Source organism: Natator depressus, chromosome 1 (assembly GCF_965152275.1).
Source record: "Natator depressus isolate rNatDep1 chromosome 1, rNatDep2.hap1, whole genome shotgun sequence".
NCBI lineage: Eukaryota > Metazoa > Chordata > Testudines > Cheloniidae > Natator > Natator depressus.
Window position 1 is genome coordinate 278,269,069 of NC_134234.1, and position 12,544 is coordinate 278,281,612.

The 12,544-nt window shown below is 43.6% G+C and overlaps 1 protein-coding gene across 1 annotated transcript in view; it reads left to right on the forward strand.

The window, feature by feature from the left end:
* Nucleotides 1–12,132: 12,132 nt before the first annotated feature.
* Nucleotides 12,133–12,544, forward strand: part of E2F7 (E2F transcription factor 7) — a 30,794-nt gene continuing 30,382 nt past the window's right edge. Inside the window, exon 1 of the mRNA XM_074942002.1 lies at nucleotides 12,133–12,357. The gene's annotated coding sequence lies outside the window, so the exon portion shown is untranslated. The remainder of the gene's footprint in view (nucleotides 12,358–12,544) is intronic.

Sequence of the window (12,544 nt, forward strand, 5' to 3'; positions counted from 1 at the left end):
ATATTCAGTCACGACAGAAATCAAAACTTACGACACTGAACTCATTCTCCTTGATCCCAGAAAGCTATGAGCTCCGCATTCTCACTTCTCCTTGGGATTGATATAGCATAGTGTCAGTCACAGCACCAGCCAGGGTGAGTATAGCCCTTGAGGAGAGGGGGTGTTGGAGAAATGAAGGGGGGGGATAGCTCACAGCCATGAGTATGTGTGTGGCTTTAAAGGGGAGGGATGGCTTCTTGTCCACTTGGATCCTGGGCAGCAGAGTTTAAAACATTGACCAGAGCAGTCAGTGTGGGGCATTATGAGACAGTGCCTGGAGGCCGGTAAGTCAATGTAAGTAATGCAGTGTCTACACTGCTCTAGCTACATTGCCTTTGACTCTATGCCACTCGGGGAAGTGGCATTATTAAGTCAGCATAGCAGGGCAGTTACATCAGCAAATGTGAAATTTAAGTGTAGACACATCCTCAGCTAGGTTGATGGAAGTTGCCTTGTGTCAACCTAACTGCGTTGTGTAGACCAGGCCTCAGTTCCTCTGTTTTGCCTTCATTTGACCCCAGCTCCTGCATCGCCCAGTCAGACCAATACCCAGTGGTGCCCACATGGTGCTAGTTTCTGAGCAGACTCTATGGCTCGGACTCAAGCCGCTAGCCCTTGCAGCAATAGCCACACTGCTATTTTTAATGAGCCAGCTTGACCTGAGCTAGCACAAGTCTGTCAACCTGTGCTAGGAATCACACCTCCCAGCTGCTGTGTAGACATACTGTTTTAGGTGTGGCCTGCTAAGTGTTTCTTACAACTGTCTTAAGTGAAGGGTGCACTCACACCCAATCTCAAAGAGGTTTGTGATCCAAGCAGTCACCAGTATCTCTCAGCATAACAATATAAAGCCTCTAAGCTCAGACACAACCAGGAGAACATGCGCCTGCTATGATTTATTCTCTCAGAATTAAAATGAATGGTAATGTAAACTCAATATTTGAAGTCTTTCACCAGCCAAATACTGCCCAGAAAACCTCTGCCTAAGGCCATGTATATACATATAGCACTGAGTGGCACAGCTGTACCAGTACGGCTGCACGATTGCAGTGCGTGTGGTGAAGATGCTCAATGCTGACTGGAGAGAGCTCTCCCGTCGCCATAAAAAAATCCCACCTCCACGAGCAGCGTAAGTTATGTTGGCAGGAGATAGGTGACCAGATATCCCGATTTTATAGGGACAATCCCAATTTTGGGGTTTTTTTCTTAGATAGGTTCCTATAACCACCTGTCCCGATTTTTCACATTTGCTGTCTGGTCACCCTAGCAGGAGACCTTCTCCCGCTGACATAGTGCTGTGCACATGATTGCTTATGCTGGTGTAACTTATGTTGCTTGGGGTACATACGTGTGTGTGTGGGGAATAGTCACACCCAGAGTGACACACATTTTGCCAGCATAGGCTGTAGGGTAGACACAGGAGTCATGGGACCTTACTACCAGTTCTTTGCATTTGTTAGTCTGCTATTTTGAGGTCCGTTGTGTCCTTATTCAGCTGCTCTCACTCCTTCCTTTTTTTAGAATCATGACATCTGTCATTTCATGATCACTTTCACCCAAATTGCCTTCCACCTTCAGAATCACTACCAATTCCTCTCCGTTAGTCAGAATAAAGTCTAAAATGGCTGTTCCCCGGTTACTTCCTTCACCTTCTGAAACAAAAATTTGTCCCCAGTACATTCCAAAAATGTGTGGGACATTGCACTTTGCTGTATTACTTTTTCAACAGACATCTTGGTGGTAGTTAAAGTCCCCCATTACTGCCACCAGGTCTTGTGTTTTGGATATTTCTGTTCTTACATCTCACTAAAACCAATAAATTGAGGGTCTGATCTTGCAGCATGCCAGACACCTTCCTATTGCAGATTCGGGCCCAAAGAAAGGAACTGCTCTTCACAAAGGAAATGTATAAGGTATTGCTCGTTTAATACCATTGCTTAACAGCTTTGTTTAAAGGGCTAATTGCAATTGTTTTTGGATATAGGTCCATTTTTATCCAGGTACCTCAAATTTAGTGGGGAGCAGGGAGTGTTAAGTTCAGATAACTAGTTGTAGATCTTTTAATTCAAGGTAGGACGGACAAAAATATACTTGCATGTGCAGCATAACATACTTGTTCTAGAAAGTGGAATTCATAAAACATCAGAGCTATCAGAATCCTTCAGGTAAAATGGATTCTATTGTGACTTTTGCAGATGGAGAACTTATTCAACTCATTTTGTTGTGTTTTGTCCCTGTACACAACACAGAACTAATCAGTGCCCCTCCCTTTAAGAGCTTACAGTAATAGGCCCAATCCTTCAATAGGGCTTCATGTAGGCATAGTGGTGTGCCTGTGTGGATTGGACTGCAGGATCAGAGCCTAAAAAGAGGCAAAAAGAAAAAGTACAGGAGACCATCTTGGAACTGCTTTCACCATTTTATTTTAAATAGATGGGTGGGCAGTGGCAGTTTTAATGGTGTGGGCTAGTTTGTGGAAGCAGTGAGTTTTGGGGACAGATTTCAAATAGGAGGCGGGCACCTGGTATTTTGGAACACAGTGTATGTTCTGCAAGTAAACATAAAATCACTGCTGATAAAATTTGCAGATGGCAAAGACTGGCAGAGTGGTAAATAATGATGAGGACAGGACAAAGCAGACTTTATTTTGAGATTAAAAAGATCAAAATCAAAACAAAATGTTTCCAGTGATCCAAACCAAAATTTTCAGTTTGTGAAAATTTAAGATTGCATTTTCATCCCAACTTTTTGAAATCTCAAAGTTTTCCAGGATAGTAAAACCATTTCCCACCTACCTCTACAGGAGAGTAGTAAGTAGGAGCAGGGAGATGATTTTACCTCTGTATATGGCACTGATGAGACTGATACTGGAACACCTTGTACAGTTTTGGTGTCAGTTTTAAAAAACTGGTGTTGCAAATTGGTGATGGTGCAAGAAAGAGCCACAAAAATGATGTGAGGGCTGGAGAAGATGCCTTACAGTGAGAGATTTAAAGAGCTCAATCAAAAGAGACTGAGGGCAAGTCTACAGTATGGTGCTACATCGATGCAGCTGCCCCAGTGCAGCTACGGCACGTCTGGTAAAGATGCGCAATGCTGATGGGAGAGCGTTTTCCTGTCGGCATAATTACTCCACCTCCACGAGAGGCAGAAGCGTCAGTGTGAACCGTGCTTAAGTCACTGTAACTTGCGTCACTCGGGGAGGAGGGAGAGTATCTTTTTCACACCACTCAGCATCGCAAATTACATCAACTTAAGCGGTGGTGTAGACCAGCTCTGAAAAAAGTTACTTGATTAGTATAAATACCTTCACAGGGAGAAAATACCTGGTACCAAAAGGCTCATCCTCCACTAGATCAAAGATGTAACAAGATTCATTGGCAGGAAGTTGAAGCCAGACAAATTCAAATTAGAAATAATGCACAACTTTTTAACAGTGAGGCTGATTAACCATTGGAACAAACAACCAAGGGAAGTGGTGAATTCTCTGTCTCTTACCATCTTCAAATCAAGACTGACTGCCTATCTGAAAGTTGCATTCAATGAAAGCATAAATTACTGGGCTCAGCACAGGAGTAACAGAGTGAAATTTAATGCCTGTATTATACAGGAGGTCAGACTATGATCCAATGACTTCTGGCCTGAAAATCTAGGAACTTTTCCAAGAATGGGGGCAGAATGGCAAAACTACAGTGAAGTGGTATTCACTGTCAGAGCTAAATAGAAATGGGCCAGAGACAAAGGTGGTACAAAACTGAGGGGACCTGTAAGTACCCGTAGCTCTGTTTTCATTCTTGCCTGGATTTATCTTGATTATATTCCTCAAATAGGATGATATTTGTGGTTAGTGAAGAGTTAGATGGTTTCACTATAACTATTTTGCTGTGTGATCCTTAAAGATTTCTCTTGGTAGAACATGTTGTTAGGGTTACATTGGGACTTCTGGTATAACCTCTTTTTATGCATTCAGAAAAACATCCTCCTTTTCAGCTGAAGTTTTCTACACTTGGTCTCAAAGGATTGAAAATGTCAGGGGGGGGAAATACTGGGCTGTAAAATTATTTTTTTTTGGACCCACAATTAAAAAAGCTCAACTTTCCAAGTGGCAGAGCCATAGGGAGAACTAGCCTGCAGGCCATTTTGCACAATGAAAATTTAGCACTTAAGCAACAGAGCAGTTTGAATAGTTGTAGTACAGAATGTTCACTACATTTATAGTTATTAATCTATCAATGTTATATAGGAATGGTTATGCATTTTTTTCTGGAGTTTCATAGCTGGGTATGCAAATTTACAACCCTTGAATTAAAGTTAAAGCAGTGGAGACTGTGCCCTTTGGGACAGAGATGATCTTATGTTAGGTCTCAACAGCAATCAGTATAATGGGCTACCAACTGTTATTGGGATGTAGAGATCTAATCAAGGGTGAAAGTAACTTAAGGGACTTACTGGTATGCAGGGACAGGATCCTGAGCAGGCGGGGGGGGGGAGGGGTGTCCCTTGGGTGGAAGGGGCGGGGCTTTTAAATCCCCAGACCATTTAAATTGCTGTTGCTACCCTGTGGCTCCAGCAGCGATTTAAAGGGTCTGGGGATTCGGTAGCCACAGCTGGGAGTCCTGGGCCCTTTAAATCACCATCAGAGCCCCATGGTAGCGGTAGCAGTAGCTGGGAGCCCTGGGGCTCCAGTGGCAATTTAAGGGCCCGGGGCTCCCAGCTGCCGCTGCTACCCCAGGGCTCTGGCAGTGGGGCTCCAGTGGTGATTTAAAGGGCTCAGGGCTCCTGCTGTGGTAGCGTCAGCCGGGAGCCCCGGGCCGTTTAAATCACAGCTGCTGCCACTACCCCAGGGGTCTGGCAGCAATTTAAAGGACCAGGTGTTATCAGGAGTCCAGCTGCTATCAGGAGTCCAGGGCCCTTTTAAATTGCCCGCCTGGGGAAGCTGCCTCCTGCTGGTATGGTCGGCTGTGTACTGGCTCTTGCTGGTCCACTGGACTGCACCGGACTGGCTTACTTTCACCTCTGGATCTAATGCAATATGAAACAAAAGAAATAGACACTTATTTTAATTTCTTTTCCATAACAGGAACCTGTAATGGAAGAGTGGGGGTTGTGTTCTCCTGTGTCTTTCTGATGTATAAAGGAGCTCTGAAAGGTTTCCCAAAAAAATTTTGGATTGTAAACTGTCCAGAATAGAGCCTGTCTCCATATTTCTACAGTATCCAGTACAATAAGGCTTCAGTCCTGATTGAGACTTTTAGATGCCATAATATAAATAATCATTTTGATTTTCTTTATATTAGATTCTTGAGTCTTTATCTCTCCCTTATTCAGGAAAGACCATAACCAAATGAACAACTAGTACAGTCGGTTTATGACTGACACCAAACAAGTGAAATCTGAATCAGAGGGAAGAGAGTTTTATTCAGAGAGCTTAGAAATGTTTATTCTGTTAATACATTTAACACAAATGAATGAGAAACACTTGAGTGTAAGCCTGTCATTGTTAAAGATTCAAGACCCTGTGAAAGCAGCAAGTTCAAAGAATCTCATGATGAAGTGCAAGACTGATTCTGGATATTAGAATTCTATTTCAGCCAAAGACTTCCTGTGTATCCTGGCAAGTCACTTGATCTACGTCTCAGTTTCAGTCTTCAACAAAAACAATAATGCTTCCCTCCCTCAAAATAATCTTATGAGGTTTAAAAGCATTAACGTTTACAAAGTTATTTGTACTCTTCAGGTGGAAGGCACTATAGAAATAATAAATTAAATAAAATTGTGTATAAGTATTTCACTTGTAACCAAATGCTTTCTGTCGCCTGTGCCAGAGTACAGCATTTGTATTGTGCTACCTATATATTGTATAGCACTGGCATATTTAGCCCTATCCTGCATAGAAGAGAATATATTTTCAGGGTCTGCAACAGGAAAGATAAAATTGAATTGCATTAAATTAACATATTTCGGTTTTATTTTTCAGTAATATACACGGCACGGCTCTAGAGAGCGAGTGTAATATAGGTTACACAGTAAAAATAGAAAAGTTACATATGCTATGTGTGCTCTCCAGTCATCAAGAAATTTAAATACTCTTACAGAATATTGCTTCTTTAGAGGAGACTCAATAAAGTGGAGGAGTCAGAAATGGATCAGTGTTGCTTAAATTTAGCATTTGACTTTTATAAGCCTACCGTGTGTGATGTACTGGAATATTTGACATACATAATATCTACAATGTATGGAGATGAAAATAATTAGGAGAAGCATTTTTTGATATGCATGTTCACAGATACAATAGTTAATCTCCTCTCAAGAACAACAAGATTGATTCAGTTGGAATATCTAGAAAAGGAAGTGTTGTTTCACCCAGTCCTTGCTCTTGTTAATTTACATGTAAAGCAATAGTGCAAAACATGACTTCCTGGAAATGGTCTGAGTTACTTTCAGTAAAGTAATAACTATCCCGAGTAATTAGTTTGTTAAGAAATTACTACAATAGTGCATATTAGCCAATACAAACCTTTTCTAACGGTGAACAAACTTAGAAGCAAACTTACTACGACTTGAAAATTACTTGAGGCCTTCTGATCTTGGAAACTGGCTTGTTTTGAGATTTTTAATTTCTGTATCCCAGAAGAGTGTTACTACACAATACTGCTGCCACCAATATTTCCTGCTTAAGTTAGGGGCTCCGTCCAGACTAGATGGACACTTATGGAACTAGAATAGCAGTTACTGTTCCTCCATAAGCACTACCACTCCTAGCAAGTGAAACACATATCAAAAGCCATGCCACCTTTCTTCCTCCCTCTCCAGCCAACATACATACATACACTCTCCTATGCTTCCCACTGCATGCACCAGCCTATCCAAGGCCTATGGAGACCACTTCCATAGAACACAGGATTGCAGAGTGTGGCTACTTTGACTGTACCTCTTCCCAGTGTAGGGCTCTGTGACAAAGGGCCTTTCACTGACCACCCACAAGAAGCTGAATTTCACCCTGAAAGTAGGTTCCATTCTTTGGGTCCAATTCCACACTGGCTAATGGTTCATAAAATCCAGTCCAGAGAACTTATGTCAGCGGATATTTGCTCACGTACCTCATTTGCTGAATCACGGCATCTTCACTCAGAAGTTTTCCTTAGTTTACCAGAACACATTTAAGGATGGTCAGACTAAATAAAACGGTTTGCTTTCTGATGGATAACATCTAGTGCAAGTATTCTTGAGATTATTTTTTAAAATGCTTTTTGTGAATCAAGACAGACAAGGAGGAGTTCTCTAGTTTGTATTTGTTGAACACTACAGGTATCTTGATCTGACCCACTACCAGCACAAGAGCTTTTATCTAGGGGTTAGTCAGCAGCATTGTCCGTGTCCAGTGCTTGAAGTTCAGTTGCCAAGGTTAGTATGAGTGTAAAACGTTCAATAAAAATAAGTGATGGTACCAACTCTGATTTGAATTAGTCCTCCAAAAAATATTCCCAGTGAGCTTAAATATTCAGCAAGTTATATTCAGAGACATCTTTAACTTAGAGCAGGAAGAGACAATGACCCAAGTGTCTATTAAAGGCCCCGGTTCCATTGAAGATGTTAGAAAACAGTAGCATTTTAAATGAGATACACATAGTGTAGCCTATCTGGTTCTGACTCCCTGGTCTCACACCAGTCTATAGATGCCTCTGCTTCTGTTTAATCACTTATAGATTTAAGGCCAGAAAGGATCATTATGATCTTCTAATGTGACCTTCGGAATAACATAGGGCATAGAATTTCACCAAGCCATTGCTGCATCAAGCCCACAATCATCAACAACCTTCTAAAGGAACCAGAAGGTCATTGTTCTGGAACTATAGCCAATGCAGTTACACTCCAATTAGAAAGCCATTACTCTTAATAAATTCACAGACTTTTGCCAGATTAGTAATTAATGTGCAGCTGTTTATGGCTGATCAATAAAATCTACAGTTTAAGAACAGAGATAAGATATTGATCAAGGTGAAAGTTTATCATATCAGGATAAATAATGGGTTTGTTAAAATAGCACATTCATTTTTATCAGCCCTATAGGCAGGGCCCTACCAAATTCACAGCCATGAAAAACACGTCACGGATCGTGAAACCTGGTCTCTCCCCGTGAAATCTGGTCTTGTGTGCTTTTACCCTATACTATAGAGATCTCATGGGAGCGACCAGCGTTTCTCAAATTGGGGGACCTGATCCAAAAGGGATGTGCCAGGGTTGCCAGGTTATTTTAGGGGGTCACGGTATTGTCACCCTTACTTCTGCACTGCCTTCAGAGCTGGGCAGCCAGAGAGCGGTGGCTGGTTGGCCAGGCCCTCAGCTCTGAAGGCAGTGCCCCGCTAGCAGCAGCACAGATGTAAGGGTAGCAGTACTGCAACCCCCTCTGCAATAACCTTGTGACACACACACACACACACACCCTACCCCTCCTTTTTAGGTCAGGACCCCTACAGTTACAACACCATGAAATTTCAGATTTAAATATCTGAAATCATGAAATTTACAATTTTAAAAACCTATGACTATGAAATTGACCAAAATGGACCATGAATTTGGCAGGGCCCTACTTAGAGGGGAGTGCAGCTCACTGCAAAGGGTTCTCAGATCTTGAACTTGTTTTTCCCCCAATAGCCTGTCAGAACCAGTATCTGACTATAGTAAAGTGTGATGCAAGATTCTCGTTTGGCCTGACTGAGTTCTTTCAGTTGGGTATGCTTTATGAGTCACTGCATAGACAGTGGCTCAGAGCTGTATTAGTTTACCTATTGGGTAGAATAAAGTTTGTTTTCTAAGTATGTAATTGCTGATACAAATGCAGAATTACTAATATTTTATACATTTTAATAAGTTATGGATCACAAATTAGCATTCATTTTCCCATAAGGCACACAAAGAGCAATTAAAGAATTCCACGGTCTTTTTAAAGAAAGGAGTTAGTGTTTCATTCCATTCAACAAACTATAGTGACCTGGGAACTTTCTCAGTAAGTAACCTTGAAAGGAGAATAGAATAGAGCAGGGTACTATTCTTGATAAGAATAAGTAAATTAAGATATCATCTGTACAATTCAATACCACTCATAATCCTCAAAAAGAAAGGGAGTACTTGTGACACCTTAGAGACTAACCAATTTATCTGAGCATAAGCTTTCGTGAGCTACAGCTCAATGCATCCGATGAAGTGAGCTGTAGCTCACGAAAGCTTATGCTCAAATAAATTGGTTAGTCTCTAAGGTGCCACAAGTACTCCCTTTCTTTTTGTGAATACAGACTAACATGGCTGCTACTCTGAAATCACTCATAATCCTGTTTCCTAGTGATTAGACTTGTGAAATAAAGTTAAATTCAAAGCTGACTTCTGAGCAACAAATGCCATGTAATGACAAAAAATTAATATTTTACAAGTTACCAGAATTAGTGATTTTAATCATGTGTGAAAACTCCCACAAGAGTCACAAGTAACTCAAGAAGGGAATCCTTCTGGAAGAGAACCAAAAAACCCAAACAAAAAGCACAGGACAGGTGCATCAGTATGCTTGTAGCTAAGGAAGCAAAAGACTAATCATCATAAATACAAACTAAACATAGAAAACAAAACCACTAACAACATTGCATGCTGGGGACTTCTTCATGAATGCTCTAAACTTCTCCTAAACTTGAGATCATTTAGATTGAACATTTTAAAGTTTGCTGTACAACTGTACAGCAGACATCAATTACTTTGTCATTTTCCCATCCCCTGTGAACTTGCAGTTGACACTGAGTTTCTACACTCCAGAAAAATAGGAACCACCCCTATCATTAGTTGCTGCAGCTCTCCCTAGTTTATCTTTATGCATTTGGAGTGCCGTCAGACTGAACTTTGGGCAATATAGTGCCCTTGCCTTCTACTGATGTTAGAGACAGAGTTCTCATCTGTGCTTACTATATATAGCCATTGATTAAAATTTGCTGTTATCCATTTCAATGAGCATAGTACATATTCTGAGCCATTCATGAAGGCATACTAATTGTTTGAAGTTCATCTCTGGGAACAATCACATGCAAACTCCAACATCTTGTTAGGGTGAATTTTTCCAGGGAAAATGATTCTTCTGGTCTTTGAGAAGACTATTGGACATTTACTTCTGTGTCTCTTGAATGGGGGTGGCGGGAATCACTCCAGAGGGAATGACCCAGCACTCTATGAAGAATTTGTGTCAAGATCTTTGCCTTCATAGAAGCATATGCTTATTTTAGCATTTAACCTTTCAAAACAGCCTGGGTGAGATTGTGAGGAATTACCTCATGTTTAAAGTTCTAAGTACTGTGGTGTAGATTCCTCACTTCACTCACATGGATCTGCTGATTGGACTGCATGGGGGTTAGACTGGATGACCCTTGCGGTCCCTTCTAACTCTATGGTTCTATGACTATGTCAACCAGCTAACATTGATCCTGTTCATAAACGCAGTTATCAGACACACACACAGTGACCTGGCCTGTTTTTAAAGACTGGAGGCCGCTACACAATCTGGATCCTGACCCACATCCACTCCAAGTTTGGGAGTGTTTGAATACAGGCAGCTTTAGGTCCATTCCCACCACCACCCCCAGCCTCCGCCCCAAGACTGCACTCTCTTAGAATCATAGGGTTAGAAGGGACCAAAAGGGTTTAGTCTAACCCCCTGCCAAGATGCAGGATTTTTTTTTTTTTTGTGACTAAACCGATGGCTACAGATGGCTATCCAGCCTCCTTTTGAAAACCTCCAGTGAAGGACCTTCTATGACTTCCCCAGCCAGTTTGTTCCCTTGTCCTAATGTTCGTACAGTTAAGAAGTTTTTCCTCAGATTTAATCTAAATCTGCTATGCTGTAGTTTGAACCCACTGCCTCTTGTCCTGTTCTCTGTTGGAGAACAAAACAACTTTTCTCCATCTTTTTTAATGGCAGCCTTTCAAGTATCTTATCCTGTCCCTGCCCTTAAACTCCTCTTTTCCAAACTAAACATATCTAGTTCCTTCAGCCTTCACTTTTATGGCTTGCATTCCATCCCTTTGATCATCTTTGCTATTCACTTCTAGATCTTTTCTAGTTTCTCTACATCCTTTCTATACATTGGTGACTAAAACTGGACACAGTACTCCAGACAAGGCCTAACCAGCGCTGAGTAGAGCTGTACTGTGTCACATCCCCTGACTTGCATGCGATGCCCCTGATAACGGAACCTAAAACTACATTTGCTTTTTTTGCAACAGTATTGCATTGCTGAGTCATGTTGAGGCTGTGATCCACCTCAACTCCCAGATGCTCCTCAGCACTGCTGCTACCAAACCAGTTATCCCCCATTTTGTATTTGTGCATTTGGTTTTTCTTCCCTAAGTGTAGCACCTTACATTTGTCTTTGTTGCATTTCATTTTGTTGTCTATAGCCCAGTTCTCCAATTTATCAAGCTCCCTCTGACTTTTAGCTCTGTCTTCCAAAGTGTTTGTAACCCTCCCCCTAGCTTGGTCTCATCTGCAAGCTTGATCCTACACAGTTGTACAGTAAACTTTTGATAAGATCAGCTCCTAACAGTGCAGCGTCCGGTGTTGTTTCGGAAAGTGGGAGGATTTGAACTGCCTCCCAGCTCAGAAATACAGCGGTGCCCCCACCCCCCCACCCCGGGTCAGAAGGATGGCAGCAGGGAGCGCGTCCCTAGTGACTTGAATTCCCGTGGCCGGGGAAGCGGCTGAACAGTCCTCCACAGCAGGCAGCGGGGCAGGGGGAAAGCGAAGTGGCTCCGCGCCCTCCCACCCCGTGATCTCCCCGGCGGCTCCATCGGTTCCCCGCCCAGGCTCCCAGCAGCAGCACTCGAGCGGCCCATTCATGCCTAACAAAGGGGCCCCCGGCCCTCTGCGCCGCCCCGCAGCATCCCAGGTACCAAGGTGGGCGGGGGAGGCGGGGGAGGGAGCGAAAAGCGGCCGCCGCCGGAGGGAGAAGGCGCCGACTCTAGCGCCAACTTCTCCGACCGCCGGGCGGCGCCGCTGATTGGCGGGACCCGCCGCGGGAGCTCCCCCGCCGGCCGCGCCTGATTGGCCGGATTGTAAAAGTGAGTCTCAGGGCGCCAGAATAGAAGCTTTAGCGCCGAGTGGCATCTCCGGGCAGCAGCAGCGGCGGCGCCGGCACGTTGGCGGGGCGGCAGCGGCTGGGCACAGGGCGCTCTCCTCTCCCGTCGCTGCCCCCATGCACCCCCCGCCTCCCGGCTGCTCCGGAGTGCGTGGCGCTGCTGCGGGGGAGGCCGTGAGCGAGGGCCGGGAAGGGCTGTATCCCAGAGGTAAGGGCTGACGAGCCGCGGGGGAGGGCCCCCCCCCCCAAATAGAGCCCCAGCCACTTCTTTAGGCTTGCCGCGCACTCCCCCTGTCGCTCCAGCCTGCCGGGCTTGGGGAATATGCGGGGGGAGGCTGCTCTGAATTGAGCCTCCAACTGCATCAGCAGGTACGAGCCTCCCCTCCGTTCGTGCC